The sequence below is a fragment of the Durio zibethinus genome, chromosome 1 (genome assembly GCF_047325235.1).
Source record: "Durio zibethinus cultivar Kanyao isolate XHJ-2024 chromosome 1, ASM4732523v1, whole genome shotgun sequence".
In the NCBI taxonomy this organism is placed as follows: Eukaryota; Viridiplantae; Streptophyta; class Magnoliopsida; order Malvales; family Malvaceae; genus Durio; species Durio zibethinus.
The window spans coordinates 5,033,952-5,055,110 of record NC_143162.1 but is presented as its reverse complement, the minus strand read 5'-3'; the positions used below and the strand labels follow the sequence as shown (position 1 = coordinate 5,055,110).

At 29.1% G+C, this 21,159-nt stretch overlaps 1 pseudogene across 1 annotated transcript; it reads right to left on the bottom strand.

Annotated features, from left to right (window-relative positions):
• Positions 1-9,113: 9,113 nt before the first annotated feature.
• Positions 9,114-11,949, bottom strand: LOC111310596 (putative CoA ligase CCL10; annotated as a pseudogene). The gene is made up of 7 exons (XR_016326232.1): positions 11,244-11,949; positions 10,569-10,716; positions 10,244-10,345; positions 9,927-10,099; positions 9,765-9,832; positions 9,480-9,582; positions 9,114-9,391 (listed from the first exon to the last, which is right to left on the bottom strand). The product of XR_016326232.1 is annotated as a putative CoA ligase CCL10 (transcript).
• Positions 11,950-21,159: the final 9,210 nt, after the last annotated feature.

Genomic DNA, 21,159 nt, shown 5'->3' with positions numbered 1-21,159 from the left:
CTCTTTAATACTATCTTATTCTGAGCCACTGAAATTTCCTTTATTTCAGGTATAGCTTTTGTCTCTGCTTTAATAATTTGATTATCCTTCACTTGATTTTTTGTGTTTGATTATTATGTAAAACCCTAAACCCTTATTCATCTGCGTTACAAGTTGGTGATGTTTTATACATGAAAGGGTCATAGACATATTATCCTCTCACTTCACTTTGTCATCATAGTCAGGTTAATCATGCACTTCATTGTGGGAATTTTGAGTTTGAATAATAATATCAATTAATTTTTTAAGGAAAGTCCCTATTATAGTTTTTCTCGTTTGGGTTTTGGATAAATAAATTATTCCACTTATTGGAAAATCAAGTATTTGTAAGAAAATTTATTGCTTATGTAAAAGAAAAAAAGAAAAATTCACTGATTATGTATTTCATGGGAGCAAAATCCAACAGGATATGAGCATGTCGCATTTTGATCAGATTTCACTGAACCGAAATCTTGAGCTTGAAAGCACAAAAACCCGAAGCATGGAATTTGGTTGAGTAATAGAATATAGTTTATTCGTTTTCTCTATAATTTAGAAGTTAACTTTTTGCTTTAATGATTCTATCAATCTTTTTCCAGAGAATATAGTAGTATGAAATAATATCAAAATCCTAACACCAGGAAGTGGGAAATCTCAATAACAAGATTTGGGTTTGTTGGAGAAATTGTACCAAGGCTCTTCAAATAAACAAATGCCAGCCTAGCCTATACGTATAAGCATCAGAGCTGATAGCCACTGAAAGATTTGGATTTTTCTCAGCCAGAAAAAAAAAAAGAAAAAAAGGATTTTGATTTATCCATGAAAAAGGAAAATTACTACCCACTTGAATTAACAAATCTTGCGTGGAAAGCCGACAGCTGGGAGAAAAAAAGGGGGGGGGGGGGCTAGAAAGTCAAACTAATAATCCTTCTCCTTTCATTTCATGTACAGAAATCTTGACTTCCTTAACTACAATTTTGATAAATCAATTGTTTGAAAACATCGTTTGATTTTAATCAATCATTATGCATAAGGTTTATCTTTGATGGGTCCCAAATAAACAGCTATTGATTAAAACTTTAATCTTCTAATTAATTTTCAGGCTTTATGTTCAAATATTGGAAGTGAAAGATGAAATTACTCAAAATTAATGACATGCCAAAAAATATATATAAATAAAATTTATCATTTCATTCAAAACATAAATTTCTTATTTGAGATATCAAATTTTAAATTTTAATCATTAAAATTAAAAATTAAATATTTTATTAATAAATCATATCACTGATGGTAAGAAATTCCTTCGGAGGGGGAGAACTTTGTACTGAAGTTTGTCTCCAAAGTCCATATTTTGTTTAAGATAGGAATCTTTTACATTAAAAAAGAACTAAAGTTGCTTCAAAGACTGCATTTGGTATTAACCAAAGTCATTAGCTCTTAGGAATCCCATTTTGCAATAAGTTCCAAGTTAACAGGCTGATTAAACATTTGATTACAAAATCACAAAGGAAATTAGATCAAAATCAACTACTTTAAATTAAAAATATCTTGGGATATATATTGGTTTCAAGGTCTAGATGGCAATATGGGTGAACATCGCTGATTTTTTCTTTTCTTTCCTTTTTTTTTTTTTTAATGTAAAAGATGGCATATGAAAAAAGGTGATTCTCTCCTGAAGCTGCTTACGAAAGTTCTGATTCTTTGGATTGTAATCAAGCAAGGGAATATTCCATACTTTCCAGGTTTGCACCTGAAAGCTTTTAGCTGCTTCGATGGAAGCTCTTTCTCCTCTTCCAAGGCCTAACTCATAAATATATATATATATATATATATATATTTATAAAAGGTCTTAATTGGGTGGCTATTACATTTAGCACATTAAATAACATTTCTAAAACGTACATCCAATAATGCAAATTGTATAAGATTTAATCACAATTATTACCCACTCAAAATTCAATTTAATTAAATATAAAATTTAATTCAATTTATTTATATTATTATTTTTAAAATATAATATTCAATATGTTTAAATTTTAAATTTAAACCGTAATTATTTTTATTTTAAATTACGATTTAAAAAATCAATTGATTTGAAGCATCATTAACTTTTTAATTCATGTCAAATTATGAATCAATTTGGCTTTTCGTTTCCTTAAAGTTGATAAGCATAAAATTTCAGCTACAATCCAGCCCAACCAATAATTTATTTTTGTACGGAATTTTTTTTCTATTTTATAACTTATAGAAATTGCCATTCCCTTCTAAATAGGCTTTTGATTTAAAGTGGTTTATTATTCAATTGAGATTTAATTTTCAATTCCTTAATATGGTGGAGTGGGAATCCCATTTGGAAGTATCATTTAAAAGTCTTGCTTTTATTTAAACTGGTATCCTTAACGGTAGCAAACCAACACGAAATTAAACCAATTAAATCTTACAATTAATTAATAATTATAATTAAAGGAATCCCATTTTCTACAATCCTAGGTGGTTTCCACGACATCTTAACATGCTTCAAGCAACCGTGGCCATATTTCCACATTTAAAGGGAAAATGTTCATCTCACATGCTTTAACATGTCATTCAATCTTTAGTAATTTTAATTATTAAATTTGAGAAATTATCACATCAACTGATAGTGAAGTTCAAAATTTTCATTATTGGAATTAATAAAATAGCATATAGTCTTTAAAATATAATAAAAAATACAAATAATTAATTAAAAAATTGATAGTTTTTAAATCCTACTTATGAAATTTTAAAATTACATTGTTAATTTATATAAAATTAATCTAGATTATTTCGGGATAAAGTGGATGCAATTTTATTTAATGTATGTATAGTATTTAATTTGTTGGGAAATTTCGTACGTAATTGCAGAACCGTACATGCAAAGATTTGGTTTTTTTAACAAACTTTGACAGCCCATCTCACTTTATAACGGAGAGGGCAAGAAAAAAAAAGTTAAAACAACTATGAGAGTGAAGAGTAAGGCATGATGGAAAATCAGATAGGTTCAAATCATTAACAGCACACTTGACTTTTTACACATGTAATTAACACAGGTTGGGGATGTGAGGGACAAAATAATTTGGAGGAGACTAAAATAGGGTTAATTAATTGAAGATAAAAAAAAAAAAGAAAGAAAGAAATTGAAGATTGGAGTAGAGGGAATTAATGAAAGTTGACCTTTGACAAAAAGGGTTGAGTTTGTTTGTGTTTTTAATGATGAATGATTATATGTTCCATAATGGAAATTGGTTTCACTTCCCATGTGTTCATGTTATTTGATCATATGGCATGTACATTCTTTTTATTCAAGCCCAATTCCTCTTATGGCCCCCATCTCCTTTTTGTCCTAACTATTTTCTTGTTCATGCACTCTTCCATTATTTTCTCCTTTTCCCTTTTTTTTTTCTTTGCATTTTCTTCTTTAATTAATCCTTTTTCATTTGAGAAGATGCTCCAGCCAGATTTCCAAATCACTTCTTTTTGTCATATAGCCTTCAGTCTAAATTTTTGATTGTACGGCCATGAGATGGCCTTTGCTTTTGTGTAACGTTGGGTCATGGAAGCTGATTGTTGAAGCTAAGCTGTATGTCACCAGGAACTAAAAAAAAGGGTCTTCCTCCCAAAAGCTTCCCCTTTGGCATGCTACAACTACTTTATTTTCCTCTTCACAGTTAAACTTTGCTATGTATGGATTCTATTACAGGTTATTCCACCAATATTTCATTTGCAGATTACAGCATACCATCCATTATTTTTATACTTACAACCTGTTTGGAAGCACAGGCTACTGCGGTGAAAAATAAAAGGAAAAATTTCCCACACTCTCTCGCACTTAAAAATTGGAGCTTTAATAGATTTTATAAGTTCAAATTTCGTTATATATGAAAATTCTTTTCAGTTATAAGTTGATTCATTAATTACTTCACCCTTGTTTCATTATTTTAATAGACTATATATATTAATAGTATGAGAATTATTTAATTACAATTGTAATTTTTATTTAAACAATAAATTTGATAAAAAAAATCATTAATTATCGTAATCAAAAGCTGATTGTTCATTTGTAAAATTACCAGCCCTTGAATAATAGTATAAGTGAACAAAATTTTTTATGAATTACACGTGAATATTTTCTATTTTTGTTTGTTTATATTTATTTATTAAATTTAATAAATAATTTTAAACATCATTTATACATTCATTTATTAAATAAGTTGAACATTAATATGTATTTATTGATTCATTTATATTTACAAATAATATCGTTTATGGTTGATTTAAAACTCGTCGTTTATTATTTATTTACAATAATATGAATTAAATTATATTTTTATAATTTATTTTAATCTTATTTTAAGATTTATTAATGTTTATTTTGATTCATTTATATTTATTTAAGATTTGTTTATTTAAATTTATTTAATTATAATTTATAAATATATTTATTTTTATATATATTTGTGAATATATTTATTTAATATTCATAAGTAAATTTATTTAATTTAATTAAACGAATATAAATTAAATATGAATAATTTATTATTTAAATAAATATAAATCAAATACAAATATTTTTAACAATAAAAATACAAATATAAATATATATTCATTTATTTATGTTCTATTCGTTTAATAAGCCTAGCCTCGAGGAAAACCCAAAAATCTAATGACTAAAAGAAACAAGAGCTGGCCCTTGGCATATGCCTGACATGTGCGCTGCTACCCTACCATGATTTGGTGGAGGATCGCGGATCTTGCAAGGAAAAAATTGAAAGCAAAAAAAGAAAAAAAGAGAGGAAGGAGCGGGTCAGTTTTTATCAATGGAACTAAAGCTTTCTTTGAGAAAACGATGTTTGATAATGCCAAAATAAGACATGTGTCATCTCATGGTAGACATATCTTGCCATAGTGATGTAATGAAACGAAAGCCCCTTGCATTTTTTTGAGGTACCTTCACCTATGTACCTTAAATATTATCAAATCATTAATAAATAATTGATTTAATTAATTAAAATTAATTTTTTTAAGAAAAAATTTTAAATTTAAATTTTATTGATAATTATTTATTAAAATTATTTTAAATACATAATTTATAATTATTTATCTTAAATTATTAAATATGATATATTTTACTCTAATTTAAAAAATTAAACAATTTACCTATTTCAAATTTTTCTTAAAAAATAAATAAATATTATCAAACCAGAAATAGACGAGTAATTTTCATTGTAAATGAGAGAAGATAATAAGGTTTATACAGAAATGCCCTTCACCAAACAAATATGTTAGTTCACTTTTCACCAAAGTATATTTCCAAAATTACGAGCATTAAAAACTGAAATAAATAAAGGACAATGAAGTACTGTGATTAGACACAAACTAAATTATTTTGTCTTGAGACTGCTAGTGGCAACCTATAATTACCTGGGGAAGCAAGGGAGATCTAGAGTTTTCATGCATGTCCCCCACTTACGATGGGGTGTAGGATGTGTGAGACTGGGGTAGGTTAGGAATTTTCATTATTGCCAAAAAAAAAAGAAAGAGAAAGTAAGAAAAGAAATATCCACAGGATCTATTCCTTGGGTTTTAAGTAGTTCATTGAAAAGAAAAAAAATATTAATATTATGATTTTTAAATTATAATAAAACATTTAATATTATATTTAAATTTAAAATTTTTTAATATAATATTTAAATTATAAATTTATTAATTAATGTGATATTTAAAAAATTATTTATATATCATATGTCATCATTTAGTATTAATTTCGTTAAAAATAAATATTATATTAATTAATAAATTTATAATTTATGTATTATATTATATATTTTTAAAATTTAGATATTATATTAAATATTTATTATAATTTAAAATAATTTATAATATTAATCTATAAAATTTTAATAATATTTAAATAATAATAAAATATTTAATATAATATTTTAATTTAAAAATTATAAATATATTAAATAATATAATACTCATTTCTCAAATTATTAGTTCTCAATAATGATATGTAATTAGTAAATAATTTTTTAAATATCATATTAATTAATAAATATATAATTTAAATATCACATTAAAATATTACATTTAATATTTGACGATTATTAAAAAATTATTCGTGACATTATAAAAAATATATATTGTATTTTCAATTTCATCTTTTAAAAAAATAATAGATAACACCTAATTTTAGTTTATTTGCAGCTAAAAGACCAAGTGCCTAATTTAAAGATATTTCATGGGCAATTGGGTGACAATTCGAAGCTCGAATAGTAGTTTTCCATTTTCCAACTGATTAGGACATTAAAAATCTAACTTTTATAAAGATCAGTGGACTCTAATCAGAGAAGTCCCAATGTACGAGAAGCATGTGAAAACTGGTACATGTTCGGGCAAAGCAAAGGCTAAAGCAAAGCAAGAAATAAGGACCTAAGCTCTGAAGTTAGTTACACTGTCTGATTAACCCGAGATGGGACCAAAGCAAAAAACAAATAAAAATCGAAAAAGATTTGTGGACAACGTTTTCGAAGACTCAGTAGTTAGTCTAGAAAAGGGATTTGTGGTGCATGTGCCCGATGAATTATTGAACTTAGCATCTTATGTCAAAATCCTACAGAAAAAAGGAGAACTGTCCACTAAAATTTTGAATTTCTTGGAACGTAATCCCTCCCTTTGGAATCAAACTTTGCGCCCAACATGATGTTGTGTCATTCTAAGTGATAGGATCACTTCTTGGTTAGAATTCTCTGCTCAAATTACACTACTGTTTACTAGTGCCCCAAAAACAAGGAAAAAAAAAGAGGAAGAGAGAAGAAACTTGTCTATTAGAGTCATCAAATTGGGATAGATGGGGTGGAACATTAATGGAAAAGTGCTTGGAGGAGAATGACAAAAACAAAAAGATAATGTGTGAAGGGGAAATGGGAAAGAGAATGTAGTCAGTGGACTGAGGATGATTAGCACTGAATTCTCCATAATGCAAAACTTTGTTCTCGCATAAAGTAGATATATATATATATATATATATATGGATCAAAATATGCTTGTTGGCTATTGCCATCTTTTTCACAGGAGGATTTAATTTGTTGAAGATATTGTGCCAGCCAGAAGATATTTTTTGGTCCAATATTGATACGATAATAGAAAAGATTGTGTGCCCTTCCCTTAAATTTCTCAATTATGGATCCTTATCTTGTATCCATCAACAATTTTCATATTCCTGGAAATTAATTAGTATGATAAGTGATGCGACCCGTAATTTTACTGGATTTTTTTTTTTTTTTTGGTTTCAGAGACATTTGACATGAATGATTTGATTATCCAGCTATTGCGTGCGCTCAAAAAAATAAAAATCTTGCTTAAGGCCATAAGATACTTGGTACAAGGACTTCTCTCTAATTTTCTTGTCCTTCATTAAATCTGAAGTGATGGAAAAGATTGGAATTAAATCAGCCATAAATGTTGAGATAGTTGATGGAATTGAGTTCTTGGCATCATATCATCCTTGACTCTAAATTTGCTTCTTGTATTTTCTTTGACCCCTTTTCCAATTTACCTTCACCTGGTCCAAGTGATTTACACTATGATTGGGCCCTTGAGCAAAAGCCCAAACTGGGATAAACAACATTTAGGCTTTTTGGGTTTTCATCCTTCAAGAAAAGGAAGACATTTGTATTTGTATTCCCCTTTCAAATCTAGACATAAAGCTTTGGCAATTGCATATGATCCCTAAAGACAATGATTTGCATAAAGGAGATGTATTGATGTAATGCAAACGCAAAAAAAAAAAAAAAGGAAAAATGAAACAGAAAAGCAAACTGTGAGAAAAAGCGAGTCAGTCCAAAGAAGCATTTGGACTGAAAAACAGCCAGGAAGGCATGCACTTTTTTTGTTAGTTTGTTGCTGGGTGTTGTGTAATGCACTTGGCAACAATGGTAAAAGATGCAAAAGTGTGATAGACAATACGATGGTTTGGCTTTTCAAGGCCCTCAGGCATGTCCTTTGAATTTTCTCCTGCAATTTCTGCTGCTGCTGCTGAGAAATGTGCTGAAAGGATTCCAGAGAGGCCGAGGTTGTAAAAATTGTCAGTGTATCATAGCTTGCATGCTAAAGAAGAGGCCACGACCACATTGGTACTCAAAAACATCTAACCTTCTCATCTGTCCATATTTTTCAGGTTTTGTTCTCCAACATTCACCAGCTTTTATCCAAGTGATAATTATATTCCTTTGACTCTTCAATAGATGCTTTTCTCAAAGCAAAGGACATTTTCCCTCTTGTCTGATACATATGGTCATCAACATCCTCTGGCTTTAGGTAAAATATGAACTGCCCTAAAGCCAACAAAACCTAAATACTGACAAAAACATAGAACAAATTTTCACAGGCAATGAACAACATGCTTCCTTGATGCCAACCTGCCAGCTTTTGCATTCCCCATATCTTTTAACCAAGAAAATCATTTAATCATAACTTATTGATCAGAGCAAATATGTTACTACTAACATATATCCAACTAATATTATCTAAGCTGCATATAAATTGACTTGGCAATGTCCTAGGTGTGTGGAAAAATTAACAACCATGGGTTGAGATGATAACTGATAAGTTTGAAATTATAGTCATTAACTTGTTCTGATAGCTTCTTGAAGTTGGCAATGGCACCAAAACTCAAAAAGACTATTGCAAGGAAGCAAATTGGGAAAAGCACTGAGTTTGAAGGTAAGGGAGAGAGAGGCCTGGCCTTGTTGGAGGTCCTTAGGGGGCCTTTGCCATGGATAGGATTGGGCTGTTGGGTTGAAAAGCTTAGCCATGGATTGGGTTTGTCTGGGAGATCGGGGTTTCTTCTTCTTTTTATTTTTTATTTTTTATTGCCCAAAAAAGTGGTGAAAAATGAAAATAGAAACAGATAGTAGTTTTAGGTGTTAAAATGAAAAATATAAGCTTGGAATACCAAAAATAGAAAGTTGATATTTTCCTTTCTTTTTTTTTTTTTTTCACAAAGGACTCCCTTTTTATCCCAAATTAAAATACGATAAAATTCCAACAATAATAGTATAATAATGGAAGCTTCTTTGAAAAATATAATATTTGTAAAACAGCAATAATAGCACAATGGAAACTTATGTGAAAAAGCTTTAAATGTTACAGTGGGATAACAAATATTCATAAACCAAGAATTTGTAAAACATATGTAATGAATTGAACCCCGTTTTTCTCAAAGTGATCAAATGGTATTTTTGTATATTGGATCGAACTTTCTCCCTGAGCTTTCTTCTCAAAATCTTTCCAGAAACTGACCTTGGGACGCTATTCAGGAAACTGACTGTTCTCAATCCTTGAAAGGTGCAACCTATATATATGAACAATAAAAACATAAAACAAATAAATTTATGTGCCCATCAAAACAGTATGAGGCGTGAAAAAAAGGAATCTCAAACCTTTTTTGCAATGAATTGTTTAACATCTTCTTCAGTCAGTGAGCTTTTCACAGCAGGAACAATGTATGCGATTGGAACCTCTCCAGCTTTAACATCAGGGAATCTAAATGAAAATGGAGATAATAATATCTATAATTTCCATATGGATAGTTTGGTAATTAAAGATAACATATCCAATTTGTAGCTAGGCTACATTAACTGAAGCAAATTCAGACCATCAATCGCGTAGTTTGTTAATATAATACTGAATTTTAAATTTGAATAATCAGTATTAATGCTACTTACGGAACAACAACCGCATCCACAAATTCAGGATGAGAAAGTAGCAATTCCTCTAGTTCTGCTGGTGCGACCTAACAAATTACAAATGGCCATATAATCCATAAACACAAAGCAGAGAATATTAATAGAACATGACAAAAGTTGAGGGTGTCTGAGAATACTAACCCCCCCCAAAAAACAAAAAATTATTACTTGAAAACCATTACATTTTATAAGCTCCTTTATCCGTTCTACAACAAATAATTGTCCTTGTTCATCAAAATATCCAACGTCCTCTGTATGCTGCCACCCTTGTTCATATATGGCTAACTTCGTAGCCTCTGGATTGTTAAAGTAACCTTAAAAAATCATAAATCATGTTAACCTTAAAAAAAAAAAAATCAATTTTCGTTTGAAGTAAAAAAAAAAAAAAAAGAATTAGAAGCCGTCATATTTAATGTTGTCAAAAGATAAAAAGGATAGCCATAAGCAATGTGCTATACATGCATGTCTTGTAAATTGTAAGTAAACAAATTTATATAGATCATTGGCAGTACTATCATTGCCTCCATCGCTACTTGATTCTCCCATACAAGACCGCAGACCTGTAATAATTTTATAAATAAGAAGCATAGCTTATGATTAAGGATCAGAAATTATGTCATTTCTTTTTATATTTGAAGTTATTATAAATTAAATTCTGAATACAAAAATTAAAATTTTATTACAACAGATCATCTTGTTATTGATAAATTGATCCTTTTTAATTGGAGAAAGTAACAAAAAATAAATTTAGAATTATTCACCAAATTAATTAAGCTTAATTACCTTGAGTAACAGTGGTTCCTCGAACCCATATTTCTCCAATCTGATTTGGTGGAAGGGGTTTCATTGTATTTACACTAACAAATTTGGATTGTATTGGAGGCATGAGTGTTCCGGTTGAACCAGAAAAACGAGGCCCTTCCTTGGGATTCTACAGTGAAATTTTCCACAAGCTTCTGTCATACCATATCCCTGCACCATATTTGTATATTTATATTTCAAATCATCATATGCTTAGGCACCTGATTTTACAATAACCCACTTCGGCCATAAACTAATGCACATTTATAAAGATACACAAGCCAATTAACAAGAACTAATTGAACCCAAATTTTTATTTAAGTTAATATACATGAAATACATAGTATTATTTGTATAAGTTTCTCCATGTCATGTGTAATAAAAGACTAAAATTAATAATAATCATATGATTTATTAGTAAAATATTAAAATTTTAATTTTAATAATCAAAATTCAAAATCTAAAAATATCAAATATAAAAAAAAAACCTAAAGTTATTTATCAATATTTCCCTTTCATTTTTATACCTTCAACACTAAGAGACAACAAATAAAAGCAGGTGGGCCATGCGGCGTTTGCTACTTATTCTATACAAATAAGCAAATCGCATCGGCCCACGCGATATTGTTTGACAAAAGTTATTAGGAATAATTAGGTGTTTGGTATCCCAATCATCAATGCCGCCACATCGTTTTGCTTTACATCGTTATTGGGTCGAAAATTCGAAGGTTGATCAGAGTAGTTTTTTATAATATCCAAGTAATAAGAGAATTTTGGATTTGGTGAGAAGTTGGTGGAGCTTGATGATTGTAAGAAGGCAATTGGAACATCGAATTCGCTGACTTTGTTATGAAGTTCAGGGATTGTACTGATAAGCTTAGGATTCGAGTCTTTGACTTGTTTCGATATCTCATTGAATGTATAAGAAGGGTTGGCTGTGTTGGCAACAGCACCAAGAGAGACGATTGCAAGGAAAAAAATGGGGAAACGAATCGAGTTTGGAGCAAAGATGAGGACGACATCATTTCTAGCAATTTGAAATTCGTGGTGCAGTGCACAGGCAAGACTTGAAACATGAGCTGTGAGTTGGAGAAAAGTTAAGGTTTCATTGGAATTAGAATCGACGAGAGCGGTGTGACGAGGGATGGAGGAAGTGATTTGGAAAATAAAGGAGGTGAGGAAGAGGTCAGGGTTTGTTGGGAGCTTGATAGGGGTCCTTGGGGAGGTGTAAGTTTGGGTTTTTGGATTGAATGAATTTGCCATTGCTGCGTTTGCTGGTTCAGAAGATTGGACTTAGCACTTCTTTGGGATGTTTGTGTTTCTAATTGGAGTACTTGAATGCATTTAGAATTTGTTGTTCAGAGATTGTGAAGTATAAATAGAATGTAGAGTAGTGGGGTTACTGGTAATTAAATATAAATTGATGAAGAAATTTATTAAGTTTAATTTAATTTTTCTTAGATTTTATAGTTCAATAATATAGGGTAGATGTGGTGTTGGAATTACATAGCTAGCAATCATGCACATGAATGCACACTAAATTGTCCACCTTGCTGAATTGGTGGTGGTGGTCCGGTCATTAAGCTGGTTTCCTATTTTCATTTCTGATTAAGTCAATCACATGGGAAGATAATGCAATTTTTTTTTTCTGTGTATGTTTAGATATAGTTTACCATTAGTCTTGAAAGTAATTCAAGAGTTTTGACTCAATTTTAATATCAAACAATAAAGAAAAACCAAATTATATCGTAAGTCCTTATATTTTATGAAAATATGAAATTTAGTCTTTATATTATAATTCAAAAAAATTTAATTCTCATGCTATTATAATTTGATGATTTTAGTTCAATCACTAACTCTGTTAATTTTTTATCATTAAAAATATTGACATTATTGTTGACTTGATGATATGGGTATTAACTTTGTTGACATAGTATTGACTTACCGACGTGGTAACTTAAATGTATAAAATCAGTTATGAAATTATATAAATGGTCCATATATTCACACGAAATTTAAAATTTAGCAATTATATTCGCACGAAATTTAAAATTTAATTCTTGTATTGGCACCACCAAATTTAAAATTTAATCCCTTTAATACAAAAATATTTTGAATTTTTTAAAATTTTTTAATTTTTAAAAAATATTAAAATTTAAAAATATAATAGTCCTTCTAATATAAAAATATTTTTTTGAAATATATTAAAATTTCTTATATACAATTAATTATTATTATTATTATTATTTATATTAGTCAATTATAATATTAATAATTTAAATTAATATATCAAAATTAATATTACTTTAATTAGTTTAAATGTATCATATGATAAAATTTATAATGAACTAAACTATTAAATAGAGTTGCATTTGTAATGAATTATAAATAAATTATGAATGAAATGATCATTTTATTCAACCAAACAAAATAAGAGATTCAAACTTAAATTTTTATGAAGAACAAGCTCTTGTCTTTTTAAAGCATAAATTTTGAATCATAACAAAACGAAATGAGAAAATGATTTATTTGATAAATCGACACATCAATATCATGTATCATAATGAGAAATTTTAATTTTTAGGTGTTCACAAAAAAACTTATCTAAATAATTATGTTAAATTAAATAATAAAATTAATTTTAAAATCAATACACATTAAATTTAGTAAATTACTTTAACGTATTTAAAATCTTGAATTTAGATTTGATTATAAAAAATAAGTTAAATGAGATTTAATTTAAAGGAATAGAAATACTATTTGATGGCTAATTTTACTCTTATGGGATATAATTATAATTATAATTTATTTAATAAATTAATAAAAAATAATAGTTTTATTAAAATTAGTTAGTGACAAATTTTTATCATATATTAACAAATTTGTGATAGATTTTTAATAGATTTGTGTAAGATTTTTTTCCATATGGTCACAATATATTAAAATTGTGACAGAAATGTACGATAAAATTAGTAACAGATTTATATTTTATGACGAAATGTAAAAGAAATAGTAACAGAACTAGTAACAATATTTCACATGATTGACAAAAAATTATGATAAATTTAGTGACAATATATGAAAATTGTGATAGAATATTGTGATAGATTTTTTAATATTGTGACAAATATTATGAAAGAATATTGATCAATTTTTAAAATTTAATATTTTCAAAAACTAGAAAATTTTTAAAAAGTTTAAAATATTTTTTGCATTAGAAGGATTAAATTTTAAATTTCATATAAATATTGGAAGTAAATTTTAAATTTCGTGTGAGTATAGGAACTAAATTTTAAATTTCATATGAGTACAAAGATCATTTACATAATTTATCAATTGATTTTATCAATTTTAATTATAACATCAGTAAATCAACGTCATATTAATAAAGTTAATATCACATCAGTAAAGTCATCAGTCATATCAATATTTTTAACGATAAAAATTTGATAGAATTAATGATTGATTTAAGATTATTTAATCAAAATAATACGAGTATTAAATTTATATGAAATATAGTATAAGAACTAAATTCTAATTTTTCACAAATATAAATTGATGAAGAAATTTATTAAGTTTAATTTCATTTTTCTTAGATTTTGTCGTTTAATAATATAGGGTAGATGTGGTGTTGGAATTACATAGCTAGCATAATGCACATGAATACACACCAATTGTCCACCTTGTTGAATTGGTGGTGCTGGTTTGGTCATTAGGCTGTTTTTTATTTTCATTTCTGATCAAGTCAATCACATAGGAAGATAATTCAAAGCTTTTTTTTTTTTTTTTTTTCCTTTTTTGCGTGTTTTAGGCTTAGTTTAACATTACTATTGAAAGTAGTTCAAAAGTTATTTTGACCCAACCTTAATACCAAACAACAAAAAAAACATGGTTCTTCACTTTTTCATTCTAAAAGTCTAATTTTACAACCCAAACAAAAAATTACTTAAGAGATATTTTTATACGAAAAAAGTATTTTTAGATGGAAATCACTATATTACCCTGTATTTTAAATATTTTATTATTATATATATTTTTAGATATTTTAGTTACTCACAACATGTTTCATTGTAATATTAAACTCTTAAAAATTTTAACAATATTTTTTTATTGTATTTTTTAAATATATGTTTTTGAACTCAAATTTTTTTCAACTACAACATCAATACTAAGCTAGTTCTTAGTTGAGACTATAGAATAATCAATAACTTTGATTTTTTATTTAGGAATTTAAACCTTGTTTAGCAAGGATACATATTTCTTATACAAGAATAAAACGTGAAAATAAGTTGATGGTTCTAAAAAAGATTTATATTAAAACTTTTAAATTTTGATAAATTTAACTAGGGAAATTAAAGTAGTGTCTTCATTAAAATTTTTAATTTTATGAGGCCAAAATTAGAGATGTCAATTTTTTTTATACTTAATGGGGAATTTTATTTTTATCCAAATGGGTACGTGGATGGACATTAAATTGTAAGGATTGGGATTTGTATGATTTTAAATTTTTTATCGAATACGAAAATAAAGATGTATAATATCGCATTCACCTTGTACCCATACTTTTTATATATATTTAAATATATTTAATAAATAAAATTTTATTAAATAATATAAATTATTATTTTAAATTAATTAAAACTAATATATTTCTATTAAAACATATATATTAATATATATTTATAAAAAAATTACGTAAATATACAAGATAAAAATAAAAAAGATAAAAAATAAATTTGGTTTTTATTTTTTTAAAAGTTATAGGTATAAGATTACCCATATCTATTAAATAGCCGTTGGGACTAAGATAAATTTGAAATATCTGTTGGGTATGAGTATGAGAATGTGTACAATATAAAAATCTAAAAATGGAGATGGAGAATACTCTAACCGTTCTATACTCTCTACCTATTGTTATCTCTAGGCAAAATTGCTATTTTCATTAAAATTTTTAATTTTGTGAGGGCAAAACTATTATTTTCATTAAAATTTTTGTGAAAGAAAATTAGTATTTTATTAAAATTTAAAGTTTTTTTAATATATTTTTAATAGATTTTAAAAGTTAAAAGAGATAATTATCTTCTAAAGACCCTGTGTAGATTTGTGTTTGTGTATAATTAACTCAATTTAAAGAGTTTTTATATATATAGAATTAGAGAGTTTTACTTTACAAACATATTTCCTATTTAATAAAATTATTGATTAAATAATCAAAATTAAGCCCGTTAAAGAAATTAAAAAATTCTATAATAAACAACCAAAAGAACATAGAAAAGAATTCATGTTGGTTCCCATTTTTATTGTAACCTCTTTTTATGTGAATGATAACCACATACATACATTTATATATATATATATAATAGTGTAATAATGGTAGTTTATATACCAATTGACTACTCGTACTCGTTTTTTACTTTGTGAAACTTTTGTAGCAACTTGCAATTCTGATTATGAATCTTCCATATATGCACTTATTTATCATTTCTTGGAAAAAGCAAATCATGGTTCCAATATCTTTTTTTTTTCCTCATGTATGTAGAACAAAGATGATTATGAAATGCTATTGATAGACCATTTTCTTGCTTCTTGAGCTTTTAGATTGTGATTTGGTTAGAGCTTTAGCCATCTTGTCATTCTCATCTCTCCTCAGCAATATTTAAATTGCCTTGAGATGAGATCGACAAAAACAACCTAAGTGTCATGAGTTAATTTTGTATAGGGTTATGACCAAGCATAGAATGTTATGAGCCACCATTATATAAGGTCATGATCGGACATAGGATGTTAAGAGCCACCATTGTATAGGGTCATGATCAAGCATAGGATGTTATGAGCCACCCTTGTATAGGGCCATGATTGGGTAGAGGACCAAAGGATAAATTTTATGTGTTACAAAAAAGTGTTTCCATTTTAAACATTATAATAGTTCATGATAGCATCCTTATAAAAGCTTTTTTACTCTTTAGAATGAGTTAGCAGTCAGTGAATTATTGGGTTGTCTCATTGATTAAGGTACATGTTAAACCACCCATTTAGGGCTGCCCCTTTAACCCTAACGATGGTGGAAAAACTCGATGCTCTTTTTGTAAGTTGTAATCTTATTGCTATTAATAAAACATTTTTTTCTTTGAGGGACAGGTGGTCAAGCTAGTGTGCATCCATTAGGCCCTGATGTATCATTGCGTATCATTGAGATTAACTTGTGGCTTACTTGTTGCTTGTTCAGATTTTGAGCTATCTTGGTTGATTTGTATGGAAAACATCCATTCAAGTGTCGCACAGGTTATTGCTTCATGGAAAAATCTTAGTTTGTGATATGTGATATCAAAAGACGGTTGAGAAGTGCTAGAATTAAAGTGAATATGGTTACATTAGGTGGTGGATTGGAGGATCGCCAAAGGATTGAAAAACTTAAGGTCACCTTAAAAGCTCATGTGTAATTCATGATCGATTGAGAGAGTCGAGGCAGTCTAACGGGAGCTATTTGATATTCTGAATGGTTTAACTGATAAGACAAGAGACTTTATAAGCATCATCTAAAAAGAATTTGAGGAGTTCAAGGCTTAAGTTAGCATTCTACAGTTGACTATAACCAGATTTGATTTTAGCTCTATAAAAAAAGAGAAAAAGGCTAAAGTGCTAAAACCTTGATGCTTCAAGAGAGTAAGAGACGTCAAAGAGTTTGAAAATTTCTTGTTTGACATGAAATATACTTTTGAGCCATGTACACAAACTCAGATGAAGATAAGGTTGCCATTACTGTAACATATCTTGTTGGGGATGCCAAATTATGATGGTGTTCAAAATTTGTTAATGATGAGTGCCCTATTAAAACTTGGATAGATTTAAAACAAAAGCTAAAAAATCAATTTTTTCCTTAGATTGTGGAGTATATGGTTTGAATGAAGTTTCAAAAATTGGTGTAAATAGGGACGATGTAGGAGTTTGTAAAGAGATTTTATACCTAATGTTGGATATTATGGACATGTCTAAAAAGATAAGATATTTTATTTTCTTGAAGGCCTTAAACCTTAGGCTAGAAAGAAATTATGAAGACAAGATGTAACCACTACTATGGCTATCATCAAACGTCTTAATGATTATAATAATGGTCCATCGAAGTGAAAGAACCTTTCATTAGGTAATAGCAATTTCAATTTTAAGAATGGAGAAAAGATGGCTTGATTAGATAAACTATCAAGTGAATGAGCGGATAAGAGGCCTCTGGTAGAGACTTCCTCAAACCAAGACAAACAATGCATCAAACTTCAAGCCCAGACAACCATTAGCTTGCTTTTTATGTTAAGGATTGCACCAGGTGGTTGAATGCTTGCATAAATGTGCCTTTAATATTTTAATAACCTTTTCCCAAGAATTATCCCAAATGCTCCCAAACTTGAAAAAATTAAAGATGAGCTTATGAGGATGGGTTCCATAATGTTTCTTAATGCCCTCCAATCTCAACTGAGCATGATAAAGAAAGAGCCCAAGAAAGGTTTCATATATGTAGTAGTGGTGCTCAATAGTAAGACAACAAAGGTCATAGTAGCATGTATGCAACCGATACTTTCATCACATCTAAAAAGGCTAAAATGTGTTGTCATAAGGTTACTAGAACTATGGGTAAATGAAAGTGATAAACTTGCTAGCTTTTGCGATCAGTAAAAACTTCAAGAATGTGATAACCAAGCTTGGGCCATGGAAATGAGGCATAAACTTCACGATTTCTTTCACGGATGACTTTGATGTTGTCTTAGGATTGAATTTTATGATAGTGGCTTAGGTGATCCCCATTATTGTCTCCAGTTGCTTAGTGCTCATGAGGAAATGTTAGTGTATGGTGCCTACCACAATCCTCCATAAGAGTAGGAAGAAAGTAATATTAACACTTTAGTTTAAGAAAGGAATGAAGAAATGAGAGCCCTCTTACGTGGCCATACCGATTTATAAAGATGAGTCAAGGTTAGAACGAGTGCCCAATAGTGTGAAAAAGATGTTGAAAGAGTTTGAAAACAAAATGCTTGAGCAATTGCCTAAATTCTATCTCCTCGATGATTGGTAAACCATGAAATCGAACTTCTTCCAAGAGTTAAACATCTGGCTAAAGGTCTTTGTCAAATGGCTCCACCAGAATTGGTCGAACTAAAAAAAATAATTAGATGAGCTACTATAAACGGGATTCATCAGGCCATCAAAAATATTTTTTGGGGCGACAATGCTATTTTAAAGAAAACATGCTGGGAGTTTATGATTGTGTGCGGATTACAGGGCCCTGCCACGTTTTGTACTTTGATAAACTAGGTATTTTATGATTACTTTGACAAGTTCGTAGTAATCTACTTAAATGATATAGTGGTTTATAATTTTACCTTGGAGGAATATCATAAGTGTTTACGTCTTGTGTTCCAAAAGAGAGAAGTGTGCATTTGCACAAACATGTACACATTTCTTAGGCCATATTATTAAACAGGGCCATATTCAAGTGGATTTGAAGAAAGATTTATGGAAGAGTATTCTTATAGAATAACAGCTCTAACTAAGTTATTGAAAAAAAGACATAAATAGTGTTGGACAAGCAAATGGCAAGAAACTTTTGAGGGTCTAAAGAAAGCCATGATGAAAGATCATATCTTAGTTCTTCCCAACATTAGGAAGCCTTTTGAAGTTCAAACAAATGCATTAGATTTTGCTATTGAAGGAGTGCTTTTGCAAGAGTGGCATCCAATCGAATCGTTTTGGAAAGTCAAACATTGAGTAAAGTAAAAAAGAAATATATGGCTCAAGAAAGGAGCTCTTAACGGTGATTCATTATTTAAGGGCATGACGGCACTACTTTCTGAGTTTCTAATTTGTTGTCAAGACTGATAATACGAAGGCTAGTTATTTTCTCACTTAACCGAGGCTTATAGCCAAGCAGGCTAGATGGTAAAAGTTTTTAGTTAAGTTTGATTTTTGCTTCAAGCACAAAGCTAAAAAAACTAACCAAATGGCATATACGTTAAGTAAATGGGACATTATGTGCAGCTTTTAGGAAGATTGCCCTGATGTCAGCTAGTAAGGTTATAACAAATATTTGTAAGTTAATTGAGAAAAATTTAAAGAAAAATCCATAAGCCAATTTCATCATAAAGTTGGGAGAAAAAGGGAAGTATAAATATTTTTTGGTAGAGAGTGGGGTTTTAGTGATAAAAGGTATATGGTTGTTTTTGCTAAGAGCAAGGGGCTTAAGATAGATACTAATGCGAGAATGCCATATTACACTTTAGGTTGGGCATTTTGGTTGGCAATGCTCTTTTGTCATATTAAATCAAGGCTACTATTGGTCCCATATGTGACAAGATGTGATAGACTACACAAAGACTTGTTTCATTCGTAAACAAGACAAGGTTAAAAAGAAGATTCCAGTAGGCTTACTTGAACCATTACCCATGCCTACTAGACCTTTTAAAAATATCTCCTTCAACTTCATAGTAAGCCTTCCTAGAATTGGTGAATTTGGGTCTATATTAAAAGTGAGTGATCATTTCTCAAAGTATGCCACGTTCACCCTCGCACAAAAGTATTACATTATGAAAGACTCGACTAGCCTAATCTTCAAGAATGTGATCAAATATTAAGGTATCTTATAAAGCATTATCAGTGACAGAGATTCGAGATTTATTAGGTCATTTTGGAAAAAACTTTTTAAGATTTTAGGGTCTCAACTCAATATCTTTTTCAGTTATCACCCGTAAACTGATGACCAAACTAAACAGTTTAATAGATTGCTAGAGAATACCTGAGACACTTAATACAAGCAAATCAAAGAATTGGCCTCCATTGTTAAATGTGGCTCGATTTTGCTTCAATTTCAAGAAAAGTATCAGTTCAAACAAAAGCCCCTTTAAAGTGGTCATAGGGCAACAATTGAAGCTACCTCATACCTCGCTTGAACCTTATCGAGGAAAAAGCCCTCGAGCTTTTAACCTTACCAAAGAATGGAGCTAAACCACAAAAATTACCCAAGTGTACTTAGAGAATGCATTAAAGCACATGAAAAAGTAGACGGATAAAGGTTGAAAAACAAGGACTTTAAGGTTGGTGATTTTGTGTTTATCAGGTTAGTGCCTAAGCAAACGAGGTTCTTACAAAAATAGGATCGTAAGTTGGTGCACAAATATAAAGGTCTAATGACAATTCTTTCCAAAGTAAAAAATGCCTTATACAAGATTTACCTACCAAAATGGATGAATGTGCATCTAATGTTCCATGTGAGTAACTTAAAGCCTTATTATGTAGACCCATCAAATGTAAGCCGTAGTAAAGCCACCAGAGCCGCCATTCGTATGAAATCGCCATCAGAACATAAAGTGGAAGAAATTCTAGCTAATAGGATAAAAATAATTTCTAAAAGATTGATAAAAATAATTTCTAAAAGATTGATCCGAAAATACTTAGTCAAGTGGGAGGGCTTAGGACTAAAAGAGATCAGGTGGGAGAGAGAACATGATCTACGAGCTTTCAAATAGAAGATTAAAGAATTTTAAGCTATCAAGTCAATGAGGATGCCGACAAACTAAACAGGGGAAAGTGT